Genomic DNA, 19,126 nt, shown 5'->3' with positions numbered 1-19,126 from the left:
AGGCTCCCCTGGGGACTGAGCCAGGGCCAGAGGCTGCATCTACACAGAGACCCTCATGGTGGCTGAGATGATGAGCAAGGCCAAGACGATGGAGTGGCAGACAGAAAGCTGGGTACAGAGCAGGAAAGGCATGGTTGTGGGGATGCAAAGGGTGCTGCTTGCTCACAGGTGCCCATCAATGCTCTGAGCCAGGTCCTGGTGGTGCCATTTATGGACTGTGACCTCAGCAATTGTCACCTCTCTGCCTCCTCTTTCTCATCAGGATGTGGAGATAATCACTCTGAGGGATTGACTCCTGAGGGAGTGACTGCTGGAGAATGGACACCCAATCACGGTGAGCTGTTGGCTTTTATTTTTCACATTTACACTTACATTTTAATTGACATAAAATAATTCTGTACATTGGTGAATGAGAGTGTGCTATTTCTGTACATGAATGTATTTTATAATACAATTATAATAGCATATCCCTCAGCTCAACCATTTATCATTTCTCCATGGTGAAAACACTCAACATGGCTCTTCTGGTGATTTTTAGGTATTGAGTACAGTGTTGGAATGGTTGTCACTGTGGTGTGCAAGAGGACTTAGGGCTCATGACCAATTTTTCCCTACCCCCCAGCATTTAATCTCTAGTACTTCTTCCACTTTCTACTACAATGAGATCAAATTCTTCAGGATCTACATAGGAATGAGCCTATGTGGTCTTTGTCTTTCTATTTCTAGATTATTTCTTGTCTTTTTTTTCCTCATTGAGTTTATTGGTACATTTTAGGTATACAGTTCAGTTACATTCATCATTGGGATTCTGTGCCTTTACATCCCAGGTCTTGGTTCTCAGTTTTTCCCCTTGTCCCTGCCCTCCCTTCACCCCTCCTCCCCTCCCCCTTTACAAACACTCCATTTTCATTTTCTCATTTTTTTCTTTTCCCTTATCAGCTTTCCCCTACCCTTCCCACTTTCCCTACACCTTTAGCCCCTTTCTTCCTATTTCACATTGTCCATTATATCATTAGGATCTTATGTACTATTATAGTTTAGTCACACCAGATATATTATCTAGAATATATAAAGAACTCAAAACAATCAGCCCCCTCCAAATATAAAGACCAGATTCAAAAATGGGCATCTGAAATGAACAGACATTTCTCAGAGGAAGAGGTAAAAACAGCAAGTAAATATATGAAAAAATGTTCCACATCACTGGTCATTCGAGAGATGCAGATGAAAACAACTTTGAGATTCTACCTCATCCCACAAAGAATGGCTGCTATCAAGAAATCAAACAATAACAAATGTTGGCAGGGGTGTGGGGAGAAAGGAACCCTTCTCCATTGTTGGTGGGAGTGCAGACTGGTGCAACCACTATGGAAATCAATATGGAGATACCTCAAAGAGCTGGGGCTAGAGGTTCCATTTGACCCAGCCATCCCTCTGTTGGGTATCTTTCCAAAAGGATTAAAATAATCATACCACAGAGATATATGCACACTTATGTTTATAGCGGCACAGTTTTTAATAGCTAAAACTTGGGAACAGCGCATTTGCCCATTAATTGGAGACTGGATGAAGAAGATGTGGTTTTTATATAAAATGGAATTTTACTCAGCCATAAAGAATGAGAAATTAGATTCACTCATAGGAAAATAGATACATATTGAGGATATACTCCTAAGTGAAATAAATAAGTCACACATGCATTTTTGGATTATTTTGTTTCACAGCTGTCATTCAGGAACATCCGTGTTGCCCCATTGACAGAGTTTCATGGATGTTATGGCTTTACCATGTTCCATTGTGCACATATGTCATGTTTACTTTCCTGTTCACCCCCTGGTAGACACTCAAGATGAGTTTAGGTCTTGGGTAGTTTGGGTAGTCACCAGCGAAGCATGAATCAGAACTTCAACGAGCTATCACCTCACCCCAAACACAATGGCTAAGGAGAGAAGGATAAAAAATAGTAAACACAGTCATGAAGGTGGAGAAATGAGGGGTGTAATGATCACCATTTCCTCTGCCTGTTCTTCTTTGCTCTCCTTCATTCCTGCTCTCTATAGCAAACCTGCTTGCTATTGCTTTTTGCCCATCTCATGGGTCAGGTCTCTGCTGGGGAACAGCCATATCCTGGAGATGATGGTCCACTTCTTGGAGACAATTTTCCAACAACATGATGATGTTCTTACTCTCTGCTCCCCTTCTACAGTGAGTGTGCACTCACCCTTGATGGGTGCTCTAATACACATAGGATTATGGTATTATTAAAGGGATGAACAATGACCTTTTCACCTGTGAAATGTGCATGATAGTGCCCTCTTCAGAGGCCCGTGGTGGGGGCCAATTGAATTAACACAGGTAATGTTTCAAATACACCTGGCACACAAGTAGAGTTAGCAGTTACTATAAACTATGTTATTATTCAGTCTTTCTAAGTGTTATTAATTATTTCATCTCATAACTAACCAAGACTGGCTTCCAAAAATCAAGATTATTAGATGATTTCATTTCCTTAAAAATTGCCACCATAATCACAGGGGAAATGGCTCAGCAGTGAAAACGCCCAGGAAGATCATTAAATTAACAGGATGTGGATCTACAGAACAATTATCTTATCTCTACATAAACATTTTCCACCCATTATTAAACCATCCCACCCATGTCCAATTTTCCCATTCAGTAGTCTTCAAATTTCATCAGTTTTTCTATGTTTTATGTGTCATTGCCTCATATGTCTTTGTCAGTTAAAAGAGACAAGTAAATAACACCCACATTTTCATTGTCATCATTTGAGAAATTCAGTCGAAAACATTTTTCTGGAAGACTGCTCACTTTTAATATTTTCAACACTGGAACATTTATGCCTCCTGTAATTAGCAATATTTAGAGCCCCACTGATGATTCAAAATTTTAAAATGAACATAAGGCTTGATCTCAAAGCCAGAGAAATAGAATTAAAGATTGTATATCCCTCGGAATTCCTTGCTATGTCCTTTGAATCCACAGGGAGAGTAATGTTATTATCCATCCAAGTAGAAATCTTATTATGGAAAAATAAAGATAAAATATTGATATTTAGTAAATTCTAGTTTTTCTGGGAAATGTGTAGCTCAGGAAAACTCACCACCATCCTAAATAAAGCCTTACAAGCAGTTCCTCCTGGTATGAGCTGCCTTCAGCTCTGTACGTATGTACATTATCAGTTTACTCTGAAACCAACAGCTACAGTCAGGAAGACTGACTCACTCTAAACAGGTAAGAAGTAAAATAAAAACACTCTGCTCTTATTACAAAGATCTGGAGAGGGCCCTTGGAGATTGTGGGTTCATTTGCTCACCCATCTCCTGGGTCTCTTCCTGATGGTCCAGTAAGAAACCTGGTTGAGAGCCAACATATCTGCAGAGCCTTAATGAGTTGCTTTGTTGCAGGGATGTTACAAAGTAACCTGGTGAGGATTTACCTTCTATCAAAATGTCCATTTTTAAATGAAAACTCATAGAAACATGTTAAGAAAGAAACAGAAATCCTTTAACTGTAAGGATGTCCTAAATGGCTGGTGTGTTCTCCTTCCACTTTAGCACTGGTGTCCATTCTGTGTCACCAGAGAACATGGCACCTGGCTCAGGTGACCTTTCCTGGGTCCCCCTGTGGCTCATGGGGCATAATCAGAGAGAAGTGGTCACAGGTTCATGAGGGATTCTAACCTACCCACCCTGCTCCCTCCACAGGTTAAACTACAGACTGATGCATGTGGACTGCTTTGGACAGGGGCGGGACCACACTCTAGGCCCCAAAGAATAGGGCATGGCAGAGAAGCCAGGGCACTGCATGGCTTTGGAGCCCAGCTCCACCTAGTTCAGGCCATCTGCCTGCTTCCAGACTGCTGTGCCCACAGTGAACATGCCTGTTCCATGTGAAAGCAGCCTCTCCTATGCCATAACAGACCTAGCACCCTGTACTCTACAACCCCAAAAGGACCAAGCCCTTGTGTACTACTGTCACCTTGAATCTTAAGGGCTTACAAATAGGTACAGTCTCTCACATAGTTTTTCATGCTTTTAAAAACTGGTCCTTTTATGTAAAGTATTTTCCATGTCATTAACAAATCCTCCTCTTCACCAATCACACACGTCATTGTTACAGTAAATATTCATTATCATTATAAGGCCTGTACTCTTTGTCATTTTAAAGGTATTTCTTAATGGTACACAGTAAAGCAGATTTACAATGAAATGTAAATCTGAAACTGCTTCTAAGAACAGCAGAAGAAACATTGATGCTTTTGTACTACTGTTAACCTGTACTTAATTCATCATTTTCCTGCCAGAGAATCAAGTTTTCAGAGAAGACTGTGAATAATATTTGATCTGAAGCTCACTGAGAAGCCCTTGCCATTGTTTACCTGGATACAAGGCTTGGACTTTCTTTCCTACATACAATTTCTTGCACCCTGATTCCTAAATGCTATTGTGTTTCCTCCACTTTCTGCTGCAATTTGTATATAAAAGTAAATTTCTAAAGTCCTGAAGTTTTCTTAGAGAGAGTGTATTTCTTATTCTTTTTGTTTTGTTTTATTTTCTTCTCCAGGATATGTGTATGACCTTTTCTTTTTCTTTTCTGGTTTGAAATACAATCAACTCTTGGAATCTATATACTCACACACTTTAATGTCCAAAGAAATTTCCCCTTTTATATATGTGACTGTGATTTCAATTCCTTCCCATCTATCATCTCCCTCAATACTCCTGTGTATGTGCTTATGTGTGTGCATTTGTAGATGGTGCATGTCTGTACACATATGCATGTGTGTATGTGTGTGTGTGTCCAGGCATGTGTATGCATGTGTATGTTTGCTGCACAAAATGGCATCATCTCACAGCTTCTGTGATTCAGCTGTGAGGACTCAGCTGGGTCTTTCAAACTCCCAGCTCAGCCAGGGCTCTGTGCTCCGAGGTCTATCGAGGGTAGGAAGATGCACTTGCAAAGACTTCAGGGACTGGTGGAAGCCAGCTCCCCAGTTGTGGACTTCACTGCTGTGCTTGCATGTCCTTGCAGTGGCTTGAGGAATCTCAGAGATACCTGATGTGATCATGAGAGATTGCAAGGGATCCAAGAGAAATGGCATGAGAGGGAAGCAGCAGTGCCCTTTATGACTTTGATCAGGAATCACAGACTATCACTCTGCCATTTTATTTTTTTATTAGAAGAGAGCCCACACTCCAGGGGAAGGGAATGCAGCAATAGATTTGCAAGCAGATTTTGAAACTGTTATGGTCAATAATCAAACCAAATTTTATTAACCAAAAAGGCAAAAACTGGTATCTGCTTTGGTTTTAATGAGCATACATCTATGTGGAAGGACTGTTTATATTTTCTTTCTGTAAACTTTCTGTCAGTGACCTGTACTGAATTTTCTCCTGGGGTTTTGGTCTTTATTAATATGCACTGCAAATATTTCTTTAGATAAACTTTGTATTTCTTTAAGTTTTAAAGAAAATTTGAGAAATCAGAAAGTTTCAATATATTCCCTCCTGATATCTATCTATCTATCTATCTATCTATCTATCTATCTATCTATCTATCTATCTTCCAACAGGACAGTGGTTATAACAGATGATTTAACTTCCCTCCTGATATCTATCTATCTATCTATCTATCTATCTATCTATCTATCTATCTATCATCTATCTATCTATCTTCCAACAGGACAGTGGTTATAACAGATGATTTAATCCCACTGCATGATGCTTAGCTAAGGCTCATTCCTTATCCTGATTTCCCTGTATTCTGCTTAATATCATCTTCTGCCTCAGGATCCTGCTGAGGATCCTCAGCACATTTCCTCCTCCTGTCTCCTTGGCTCTTAAGCTGTGACAGTTTTTCCTTCTTTTCTGGTTTTGAATGACCTTGACCATCTTGAGGAGTACTGGCCAGGTACTCTGAATAGTAGTGCCCCTCTGCTGGGACTCTTCTAGTATCGGTGTTGTAGCACAGCATGGTGAGAGTGCAGGAGGAGCCCCTGGAGGCCAAGTTTCATAGGCAGCATAGCACCAGAAAGCATGGCATAACTGCACTTATCACTGCTATCTTTACCTCCCTGAGCTCCTTTCTTCAAGGGAAGCTCCCTGGCAGCAGTAGGGCACCTCTCCCCATCACCACATGGCCTAGCCGAGGAAAGAGTGTGTTTCCTGCCCAGAGGGGGCAGGATCTTCATACATGATCTGTAGCCCTTCCTCAGGGGACAGTTGAACCTTCTCCCTTTATTTACTCATTTTAAAATGTTTTATTTTTATTAATTCATCTTTGCAGTTCATAATGTTTACATTCATTGTGGGGAGTTGACACATGTACATAGCACATCTTCATTAATCTTACATTCTCTTCATCTATCTCTCCATTTCTTTGTCCCCTTCCCATTTGGAAAAGATCTTTCTGTTTGCTATGATCTATCTTTTATTTTGCTCTTTGCTTTATTTATACTTGGGTTTCTCATAGAAGAGAAACCATGGTGATCTTTAAGCTTATGTGTCTGACTTATTTCACTTTTTATCACTATGAACTCATGAGTCTTGTGTGATACTTTGGTTTCTAACAAATACAACTTCATCTATTTTGTCACTCAAACTGGTCCAGTTTGGAACCTTCTGGAGACCCTTGTGTCACAAGCTTTGACACAAGCTCACCACTAGAGTGTTTTCTAACCACTAGAGTGTCCCCAGCTCTGACACCACAAGGGCTCTAACTCAGCTGGGACGTTTCTTTCCACATCTCCAAGAAGTTGATCCGAATGCTTCAGTGTGCTCATTGCCCCGCAACATGATTTATTTTAGATGTCTCAGCCAAGAGGCTGTGTGCTCACTGGCCCATGCCATGCACATCACACATATTCCTATGTGTAGCTCTCTGCATGTTCATTTAGTGAATCAGAATTCCTGCTGCGGTCCCCACTTCTCATCCATCACCCCATGCCCCTTTCTTTATGCCTCCCTTGCCATTCCTAAGCCTCTGTCCATCACTAAAGCATGGCTCCCACTGCCTGCCCTCTCTCTGCCTAACTGTCTAGTTCCAACACACATGGATGGCAGAGTCATGGCTGTCACCCTTCCCCATGGGAAACAGTACTACCAGGTGGAGCATGTGGCCTCCAGTCTTGTAAATGCCACTTTCTGTACAGTGGTGCCTCAGTTCACAAACCTAATTTGATTTGATTTTTAAAAAGATGGCTATGTCTGTGTTTATGGGGGAAAGACAGGCACAGTCATGTTTATCACCGGATATGGAGTTTATGAACAAAAACAAAAATCTGAAGCCTTCTTCTAATCATAACCAATCATTTCAGATGTTTGATCTTCATTGGAGTCATCAGAGCACTACTGCTCTGTGTTTCTCCTGTGGGAAGTGTGGAGATCTGTATGTGGCTTTGGTTTCCTCAGCCCCACCTTCCAAGTATATAGCCAGATGGCTGGCTGATGTCCAGCTCTAGGCTCATCTCCAAGGCTGGGTCTACACCTTCTCCCATGCACCACTGAAATCCAGGTTCCCCCCAAACTGCATGGCTGCTTTTCCTGCTCAGAAAGTCCCCAGATGCCACAGCTGGCAGTGTAAACTGAGCCAGACTCATCATTGTATTCACTTCTTACCCCACATGGCTCTCCCTAGACACAACCCAAATGGCCCTGAGTTGTGTTCCCTGACTCCTGAAAGCAGGGCAAAATGGTGACCAGTGAGGGGAGAGCATGATTACGAGGACATGGCTCTCCAGCCAAGGAGACCTGCAGTCAGTAAGCAGAGGATCCCAAAAAGGTCATAATGTAGGCTCCAGACAGCTCAGCCAGCTTTATTCCATTCAGATCTCTAGTTGGCAGGTTCCCCACCAAGGCCAGCCTTCTCCCTCCCCTCACCGATCTCACACATTAGTCTCATTTACAAAGACCTTCCCATCTACCCAATACAATGCTTGACCAAATGTCAGGACTCTCCTGGCCCACTCAGACTGAAGCATAAAATTAACTTTTACAGGAAGGGTTTTGAGCACCAGATCTTGCTTATATATTTCGATTTGTTTTTTAAAGTAGATACAGAGGATAAGTAACATGGCCTGATCTGTGCGGGGGAAAACAAGAACAATAGAAAGGTTCTGGCTTGTGGGTAGATTTGCATATTGTTCACAATTGAATAGTTTTTGCCACACCATTAAAATAACATCAAGGATTATAAATAACATGAGTGTTAAAAAACCAGTGCTGCCAGGTGTAACAATTCCCAATTTGAAACTATACTACAAAGCCACTGTGATAAAAACAGCATGGTACTGGCAAAGAAATAGGCCTGAGGATCAATGGAACAGACTGGAAGACACAAAAACAAATGCAGATGTACTCAGCTACCTCATCTTTGACAAAGGAGCTGACCATCCTCAGTGGAGGAAAGATAGCCTCTTTAATAAATGGTGTTGGAAAAACTGGATATCAACCTGCCACAGATTAAAATTAGACCCTTATCTTTCGCCATGCACTAAATTAAAATCCAAATGGATTAAAGATCTAAATATTAAAACAGAAACATTAAACTTGCTGGAAAGTAAGTTAGGCAGAACTCTGGAAGACATTGGTATAGGAAAAGACTTTATGAACAAATCCTCAGTAGCACGGGAACTAGCAGAAAGAATCAACAACTGGGATCTCATCTTACTAAAAAGCTTCTGTACTTCAAAAGAAACCATTAGCAGAACTAAGAGACAATCTACAATGTGGGAAAAAATTTTTACCAGCTGTACCTCAGACAAAGGACTATTATCAAGGATATATAAAGAACTCAAAACAATCAGTCCCCCCAAATATAAAGACCCGATCCAAAAATGGGCATCCGAAATGAACAGACATTTCTCATACAAAGAAGTGAAAGCAGCAAGAAAATATATGAAAAAATGTTCCACATCACTGGTCATTCGAGAGATGCAGATGAAAACAACACTGAGATTCCACCTCACCCCACAAAGAATGGCTGCTATCAAGAAATCACACAATAACAAATGTTGGCGGGGTTGTGGGGAGAAAGGAACCCTCCTCCATTGTTGGTGGGAGTGCAGACTAGTGCAACCACTATGGAAATCAATATGGAGATACCTCAAAGAGCTTGGACTGGAGGTTCCATTTGACCCAGCCATCCCTCTGTTGGGTATCTTTCCAAGAGAACTAAAAGAATCATATCACAGAGAAGTATGTGCACCCATGTTTATAGCGGCACAGTTTGTAATAGCTAAATCTTGGAAACAACCTATTTGCCCATCCGTTGGAAACTGGATAAAGAAGTTGTGGTTTTTCTATAAAATGGAATATTACTCAGCCATAAAGAGCGAGAGAATAGATTCATTCATAGGAAAATGGATACATATTGAAGATATACTCCTAAGTGAAATAAATAAGTCCCACATGTGTAAATACCAAATAGTTTCCCTGGTGTGAATATTCTGCAACAATGCATAAGATTCTAATAAGATTACTGACATTTAGAAATGGGAGGAAAGGAGCTAAAGGTGTAGGGAAGGTGTGATACGTAGGGGAAGAACAAAAAGGGAAAAGAAAAAAATGTGAGAGAATGAAAAGATGAAAATAAAGTGTTTGTAGATGGGGAGGGGAGGAGGGGGTGAAGGGAGGGCAGAGGTAAGGGGAAAAAATGAGAATCAAGACTTGCTATGTAAAGGTACATGATCCCAACAATGAATGTAACTGTACTGTATCCCTAAATGTACCAATAAACTCAATTAAAAAAAAAAAAAACAAAACAGTGCTGGATTATGGCATGCTAAAGTTCTGTGTAAGGAGGTGAAAAAGGTTGAGGAAGTTATTTAAACTGATATGGCATAATCTCCCAGATATTTTTATTGAAGATTTGGCATGCAGAGAGAATGCAGCCACTCATATTCAAAGGAAATGGAGGAAGAACACTTATACTTGCACATGCCTGTCCCTGGAAAGGACACTAAAGGAATTGGTGACCTTGGTTACCACTGAGAAGGTCACAAAGTGGCTGAGAAAAGTGGAAACTTTCTGTGAAGCCTCTTGCATCTCTTACAGTTTGGAAACACGAGGATATATTTCATAGTCTAAAATATTTCAATTAGGATAACAACACCCTGGAATTGTTGTGAAGAGAAAATGAGAGAAATGAAAGACTAAAGCATCTCCAGTTCCCAGTTCACTTTCTCTAAGGCTTGACAAAGACTGCTTCCCCCAGGTCTCCCTGATGGCCCCAAGCCTGCTTTCCACCCCACCCACACTGCAATCTTCACTCACATAATTCTAAGTGTGGGGTCATAGTAATGTCACCCCATGGAATATAATGTCCTAAATGGTGGTTGTCATTTCCTTATCGCTTTGCTGACACTCAACACCCAGCAGGGGGACGTACACATGGTATGATAAAAAAACATTGTTTTATCATGATCAAAGTTTTGTGAAGTAACCATAAGCAATAACCATAATTTCCATAAAATATTTCAAAACATCATTGTTAATATTTCCAGGCATTGTGGATCTGTACAGCTCTTTAAACCCCATAAAATCAGGATATACCTTACAGTTTGAAAATGTAGGTTATAAAAAGAATGGAAATATAAACAGATGCAATTTGAAAACTGCAGACATGGAGCAGATCACAAATCTGAGTAAATTGTGCATTCTTGCTATAAAAATTCTGTCAGAGAAGGAAAGCCAATACAATTTAAAGTTTCCGCATATACCAAAACTTTATCTGAAAGCTTAGTACTAGCGTTTCCAGTCATTTTCAGAAATGGCTTTCCATTAAAGTAGTAACTCTGTTTCTCCATTTCTCCCTTTTTCTTCAGAATGGCAGATTCTCAGTTGAAATGGAATTCCATTTTTCCAACCTATTTACATAAAGTGTTGGAATCACCTTGCTGTATACTTTTCAAGAAAGGGATAAGAATACACAGAAACAAAAAGTAATAAACTATTTCTGGATGCAAGCTAGAAAATCCTACTCTTCTAACTTTCCAAGTGATTTTGAAATTCAGGTGACACATTTAGTTAATTTGAGGCAGAGATCATCTCATATTTTCTATAAAATGCAAACACCACTGGCTAAAATTACAAAACTACAAACTTAAATATTCAGTTCTGAACACAGCAAATTGTGAGCACAAATCCCAGGGCCTCTCCCTTCAGAGGCCCATGTGGCCCACTGAGAGCTAGGCTCATCTTTTTTAGTCTACAATGCCAGCAGAAATGTACCAAACTACATGGTGCTTTTTGGGAGTGAAAATAAAGATTTTCAAATGAAGGTACGCAGATTTTCCAAGCTCCTCCCTGTGAGGTTTCCTGGAAGACTTTTACACACGTGGAAAGAGAAGAGGTATGGATTCTGGCAAGGGTCCCTACCCAGCAGATACCACACAGTGCACTATGGGTGGACCTTGCTGAGGTTACAAGTTCTCACCAGGACGCAGGTGGAATCATAGGGGACACCTCAAGGCATAGTTGGCTGACAGGCTCAAGAGCAGAGGGAAAAGCTCAGGCTTTAGAGATCTCTGTAGATTGACAAGAACCCAGCTAGTGACCAGGGCTTCTGCCTCAAGCTTTGACTTTCTGCCCAGGTAGCGACATGGGTGGGGTTCTGTCTGATCTCTACATCAGGCACTGGTCTGACTTACAACCAGAAAAAGAATCATGTTTCTTGAGTGTAGTGACCTTGACCGATGTATCTGCTGCTTGTGATTAAGAGCATTAAGTGATTTGATTTAGATTGAAGTTGGAGACATCACTTAATATTCTTGGAAAACTCGAAAAAGCTAGAAGGTCAGGTGAATCAGGGTAAGCAGGAGGTCTTTGTTTGAAGGTATTATCATCTGTAGTAAGTCTTTGAATAGAACAGTTTAACAAGATAGCGGAACCAGTGAAAGCATCTATTGCCTGAAGATGTGTCAGTATTAGAAAAGATTCATCGAGCTTTCATGTGATGAAGAGGGTTTATCTGAGGGACAAGACTGTGTAATCACCATAGGGCACTTGTAGGTCACTGCAGAGTGCAAGGGGTGGATCAATGTGCAGTGGGGCCCCTGTGCTATGTAGGGTGAAAATCCCTGTGTGGTGTGGGAACCAGTTACCTTTGCCGTATAGTGACCAGAACTTCAAACCATACAATGTATACCACTGTGAAGTATGATGTGCATCACTGTGCACTGCAGAGACTGTGTCACCATGGGTGCTAGTGTGTAGGTCATCATGCAATGTAGGAACAGATCATTATGTTGCAGAACAGTGATCATGTACAGTGAATGGTATAAAGTGCAAAAGGTAGATCACTGTGTGGTAGAGTGCAGATGGCACAGTTATCTAACTATGCCTTGGGAGGAGTAAATCTATGTGGTGTAGATTACCGAGTGGTCTGAGGACTAGATCTCTGTACACTAGAGTGTGTAGGTCATTGTGCCATAGAGACAAGAGAATGGAAGGGAAAAAAATCCAGGCCTGGTAAGGGCTTTGGAGCTGACTGCCATGCCCCAGGACGAAGACATCTGTTACGGTTTAGATCTAGAATGTCTCCCAAAAGCCTCATGTGTTCAGAAGTAAGGTTTTTGGAATGTGATTGAATCATGGAGTGCTACATTTATCAGTGGATCAATTCACTAACAATTTTAGCAGGTGAGTGTGTTGTCTGGACATGGTGCCTGGTTGGCGATGGGCCACTAGGGGTGTGACCTGCAAGGATGTGTGCTTATCTCGGGAACTCTGCTTCCTTGCTGCCATGATGTGAGCAGATTTCCAAAACTAGGCTCTTCTACCATGCATTTTCTCCCCTGGAGCCAGCCAAACAAGCATGAACTGAGACATCTTAAACTGTGGGCCAAAATAAATATCTATTTTAAGTTGTAGGTATTGGGCATTTTGTTCCAGCAACAATAAAGTAACTAAAATAGACTTTGGTACCAAGAGTGGCATTGTTGTAAAAACTATACCTGACTATGGGGTTTAGAAGCCTTTGAAAGTGGTTTGAGGGAAGAGTTTTTAAATGTTTGAAGTGTATGAGAGAAAGCATAGGATGTTGTGAACAGTAGTTGATTTGTAATGCTTGTCAGAGCTCAGAAGATAAAAATGTTATTAGGAATGTATATGATAAAGGCCAGGCTCAGGAGGTTTCAGTTAGGAATAAGGACTTCTTTGGCAGGTAAACTAGAAATCATGGACATTATACTCTGGCAGAAAATTTGACTACGTTTTGCCCATGTTCTGAAACTGCAGAAGACTGAGATTAAGGGTGTCAGGAAGTTCCAGGTTCCTAGTGGAGGAAGTTCCAGGGCAGTCCAGCATTTTGAGTGTGGCATAGATACTGCTGGCTTCTTTTAACCACATCTACCATGATAATTGGACAAAAAAGCAGAATTGACTACTTTGGAAAATTTTGTTGGTAGCAAGAAGGAAGTGCTTGTAAAGTGGAGGCCAAGGAGTGCTTGGTTGGTAGAAATATTAGCATTAAAAATAAGCCAAGTACTATGCATAAGGACAATAGTAAAGATGCCTGGAGGATATTTCAGAAAGCAGTAAGACCTTACCTTTGCAGGATTAAAGATGAAAAAGTGAAATACTTTGCTTTGAGAAGAAAATCCGAGGTACCCCAGCTCATTCAGAGGCAACTAGGAAAATATTTCCAGGAGTTCAGCCATGCAGGCATTCCAAGGTTGCTACACCCATGACCCAGGGGCCCTGGATACTGCTTGAGGTAGTGGCTACCCTTGGCATCATCCATGTGTTGCTGGTTTTAGAGGCATGCAGAATACAAGAGTTGTGGGTTCAGGGAGGCTTCCACACAAATATCAGAAGAAAGTCTTTAAGCCCAGATGGTGTGTTCCTGAGAGGGCAGTGCGCAAAGCTATGAGATTGAGACCAAAGGTGCAGTGGAGACCACAAGAATTTTGAGATGCCAGAAACATGGAAAAAAGCTGCAGGCATTGAGTAAAGGCACTCCAAGGGAGATGCTGAAAGGACTGTTGCCAGCAATGCCATAGAGGCAGAGTTTCCCAGGCCCTCCACAGTTCACATCTTGCCACAACCTTTCCAGAAACTGGGCATAGAACTACATGATTTTATGTTTTCTCTACTTGGTTTCATTCTTGTTTTGGTCCCATTTCTATCATTCTGTTTTTCTCTTTTTGAATGGAAATGTTTATCCTGTGCCATTGTATGCATGCAGTGTTTAACTTTCTTTTTGATTCCTACAGGGACTTAACAGCTAAGAGTTTTTCCCTGAGTCTCATAGGAGACTTCTGACTGCACTTTTCAGCAGTGATGAAACTGTTAAGATTTTAGTGACTTTTAGAGATAGACTAACTACATTTTTCATAGAGTTAGACATAAGTCTTTTATGGTACAGTGGCAGAATGTTATTGTTTAGATCTAGAATGTCCACTAACAGCCTCATGTGAGGATCATGGGAATACTATATTAATCACTGGCTTCAGCTACTATTACATTCAGCAGCTGAATGTTTTTTTAGGAGATGGGTCGTTGTTGAAGATGGTTGGAAGTATGACCCAAAAGAGTGATTCCTTAACCTAATCTCCTCCTTTGTCCCTCTGCTTTCTGGTCACCATGTTGTAAGCAGCTTTCCTCTTCTATGTTCTTTTGCTATGCCATTTTTCTCTTGGAGCCAGCTTACCATGCATGGTCTGAGGCCTCTGAAACCATGAGCCAAATGAACCTCGCTCCTTTAAGTTTATGTGTTGTGGATTTTGTCCCAACAATAAGAAAGTAGCTAAGACACCATAAGACCCTTTGCAGACTCACGTCCCTGTTTCCCTGGGAACTTGACATTGTTCACATGGCATATAGTCTGAGAATGTGTTCTCTGAACAGGAAGCAAGACAATGGCCCTGCTGGTGAAGACACACAGACAAAAGTGTCCCTGTTTCTTAAAAGTTGTGGAAAACACTTGTCTACTAAGTGGCTGGTGTTTGAATATGTAATCTCCTAGATGAAGAATGTTTAATGGGATTTACACCCTGTGAAATCTTCACAGTGGTCTCACAGTGTTATCCATCCGGCCTCCCACAGTCTTCTAGCCTTCTGTCCCACTTATCTTCATATGTATCACAGACACTCCACCTGGAATCACTCTTCCTTTGCCCCCTTACTCTGCACTCCAAGTACATCTTGACCAGCTCCTTCTACAAACAGCCTCCTCTCAGTGGGTGTCTCTGATGCATTGGAACCCCAACTCTTTCACTAAGCCCTCAGATGCCACCTCCCTTCTTCCCCCCAAGTCCTCTCAACCTCTTGTGAGAATGCCTTATCTTCAGCTGCAAGTGCTGAATATGCATGTGTGCATGCGTGTGGATACTAACCCATCTTGTGGGCCATGCTGGAGAATGAGGACTAGTTTCTCCTCTTCACTTCCTCCTTCTCAGAAACCTGGCAGGGGCAGTTTGCATACAGCAGGTGCTCAGGACTCATTCAACTCACCATGGCTGGGTGTATCTCTAGAGATTCAACGTGATGTCTCATTAAGGCCAGGTCTGTGTGCTGATGAAGGTATGGACAAATTGTCACAAACTGCACTAACATGCAAGGGCCTTTCCTGTTTGCACCTCTTCATTGCCAGGTAGAGAGCAGTGTAGCATCCATATGGAGTCCATGCAGTTTGGAAACCACTCCCATCCCCTCTCATCTGGCCCTCCATCAATCAGGTCCTGACAGCACCAATCTGTGAAAACTTAGGGAGGCAGGGACCCCAAGAAGATGGGATCTTTTTCTGGACCCAGGGCTGTTTGGGGAAACTGTGTGTTCAAGGTACTGTAACTGTCAGCAGAATGAATGAGCAAAGTGATCGAATGCCTTTCCTCCACGAAAACACTCGTGTAATAAAAGGCCTGATTATCAAGCCATTGGCATAAACTGGCATGAGCTATGGCATCTGAGATGAGGAAGCAAATGCTCCCTCTACCTCCACCCTAAGCACTTCCTTCCTGGGCCTCCTCCATGGTGCTGCACGATCACACTTGACTGAGCAGCCTCAGAACCAGGGATTGCTAAGGCATAAACTAGCTGCAAGAACCTCACATGCAGGATGCTGGGTTCTTCTAGGCACAGGGCCTGAGGATGCAAGGACTCTGGCCCACTGGGTTTGCAGAGAAATTGTTCTGTCAGCTTCAGTCCCTCTGCAGCAGCCAACACTAGCCCTGGAGTTCTCTGAAGCCCTGATAAGCCTGTCTTTCGATTAAATTCAGAAAACTCCTTTGCCTCTAGCTGACCATTTCTAAAGCTTCTAAATGTTATAGTTTATTGAAGCCAGGGGCAGGAACTGGTGCAATCAGAACAAGGTGAAGATATATCAATCTCCATTCCTTTCATGAAAAATTGCAGAGCATTTCCTTGCTAGGCAAACGTGAAGTGAGATAACATGGAGACTCCAGAGATTGAAAATATTGTTTCTTTTCTTCTCCTTTAAAAAATGCTTATTACCCCTGTGACTGCAAACATAGAGGAAGCTAAAAATAAATTGTGCCAACAACAAAGCCAGTCAATAATTCTGCAATGCTTTTTGCCCTTTTTCTTGGTGGAAACATAGAGAAATGAGGTTTTACCTGAGACAGAAGCACTCAGCTATCTTCTAAGGAATTGGTCCAAGTAAAAGTTAAGAGAGAAGGAAAACAAAACACCTAGAGTCTGAAAGTGTAGATGGGAGAAGCTTCTTGTTCCAGGAAGGGAGACCTGTGATGTCATTGTCTGTCAGGTCACTCCCTATGCCCACCCTACCCCCATTGGACTGGCTCTTAGTCCAGCAATTCACATCCACTCTGTGCATCGCTCTGCCTCTGCTTTTCCCTGCATGGTCGTAGAGTTTGTCATATGTTAATGTTGCACATCCCCTGGTACAATATTCTCCACTCAGAGACAGAGTAACTGTTGGTATAGCGAAGATGAAGAAAGAGGGAGCTTGTGGGTGGGAGACAAGCAGGGTGAACTTATTGGCAAATGTGTGTGCAATTGTCCCGGCACAGCAGGTCTGCTTCTGGGGTCCCAGCCCAAGGACCAAATCCCAAAGGACCAGTGTTCCCTGAGAACATGCTCATGAAGGTGTCATGGACATGCCACCACCTGCACAGCTCAGACCTGCAGTGGAGCATCTGGCCTTCGGGGTTAGCAGAGTAGGAATCCTCTGCTAGAGATTGGGTCACCCCAGGCTTGTGGCAAGCTCCATGGAAGGAGTTCCCTCCAAATAAGAGAGGCTATCTCTGCCTTTCTATAGCAACTCCACAGTTGCTCACAGTTACTGATACCATTTGCTGATTGGCAAATGCACAGGTTTACTGAAATTTATACAACCTAAGCTAACCAGTAGATTTTCAGGGCAGAGGTTTCCATGCAGGCACAGCAAGTCCAGAGCATTTCACTGCAGCACAGCCCCTCCTGGCACATAGGTGCATACAGCCCCTGCTCATGGAGATCTGAATCCACTGTGAGCCACTAGTGTCTCTCAGTCCCAAGAGTGGGGTACTGCAGTGAGGAGGGCAGCAGGAGGCCGAGAACTGTTACAGATTAGATCTAGAATGTCCCCCAAATCAAGAGTTCAGAGGCAGAGTTTTTGCAAAAAGATTGAATCCCCGCGTGCTATGTTCATTGTGTTGCTGAGTGATCATGGAATGTAAATACATTCCTGACCAGTCTCTCCCTATTGTGTTGCCTGATCCTCCCAACAGTCAGGCTAAAGGACCCTCAGCAATGCCCTGGATGGCAGAGTTAATCTGGCAATGAAATGGGGAGAGCTGTGCCTAGATGAGCAGAAGGGGGAAGGGGAGAATTTCCTGGCAGAAGGAGAAGGTGAAAAAGAAAGATGTTTTCTCTCTAGGCAGTGGCTGAGCCTTCCTTGTGTGAATGTTGTATATTTGAGAGGGTTATGCCGTAAAAGAGCACATAAGATAGCAGGGCAGAAATGGTAAGCCAGAGGTCCAAAGACATCTGTGGAAGGAAAAGAGAATAATCATGTAAAGTCACCACCACCTTGGGTACCTGAGCAGAGATATTCGCCATAGCCACCTAACCCTTCTCTATTCACATGCAGAAGCCTGGTTCCCAGTCCCCTGTGTGGACAAGAATTTGGAGCAGACAATGATGCCTGGGCAGGAAGGTTTCCAAGGATCCCAACAAGGCTGCTCCTAGCTGAAAGAAAAGCAAAGGAACAGCATTTGTTCCTGTTTGGTAGCTACAGGAAGCTATACCTGGAGCTGGGCAGGCGCCTCCTCTGCCCTACTGCAGAGCAGGAAGCAGCGTCCTCCAGAACTCCCATCTGAGTCTGTGCTGCTCCTCCTGTGTGGGGACCACCCCTAAATCTTCCAAGGAACACACTCAGCAAAACAGGGGCTAAGCTGGCAGGACAGTTCAGGAGGAAAGGGCAAAGTATACGGCTAACATCTAAAAATAAAATACCCCTAATCTGACTAAGCCAAATCTGACAAAACTTCCTAATTTCCAATTTAAATGGAAATAAAATGCAGGCAAGGACAAAGTGTTTGCGTGCTGAACCCAGGACTCAGCTGGAGGGAGGCCTACACTTGTGTTCTCCTGTGTCTCTCACTCCAGTTCTTCCTAATGTTTAGAATAATCCAGCATTTTCCACATCAACTATTTGCTCACTTACAAGATCTAAAAATAGTAGCAGAAATAAATTCCTATTTGAATTACAGTGAAAATACAAACAAAAGTCTACCACAAGAATAATCTTCACTTCAATTATCATCCGTAAGGCAGTCTTCACATATGACAACAGCATGTTCCGTACACAAGTATTGCTTATGTTGATAGTACATGTGTTTTGTTTTCCTATATTTTTTGGTAGAACATACTTGACATCTTGCTGGTCTTCTTGTTTTTTTGGGGAGGTTCTTGTGATGTTTCACTTGTCTGTTCACTAGTGTACTCCAGAATTCTTTTGCGGAGTTTTTTGAGCAGATAAATACTGTTTTTCCTCTGTTGTAATGATCATTTATCAATTCCAGTCTCAATCCTCTAAGAAAATTTTTCCATGATATTTTGTGCTTGTAGCCCGGGATTTAGCTCAGTGGTTCCAGTGACTGCTTTGCAAGCACAGGCAGGGACCTGAGTTCGATCCCTGGTAC

The sequence above is a fragment of the Fukomys damarensis genome, unplaced genomic scaffold (genome assembly GCF_012274545.1).
Source record: "Fukomys damarensis isolate Sample0158 unplaced genomic scaffold, DMR_v1.0_HiC HiC_scaffold_9, whole genome shotgun sequence".
NCBI classification, from domain to species: Eukaryota; Metazoa; Chordata; class Mammalia; order Rodentia; family Bathyergidae; genus Fukomys; species Fukomys damarensis.
This window is presented reverse-complemented; position numbering follows the sequence as displayed.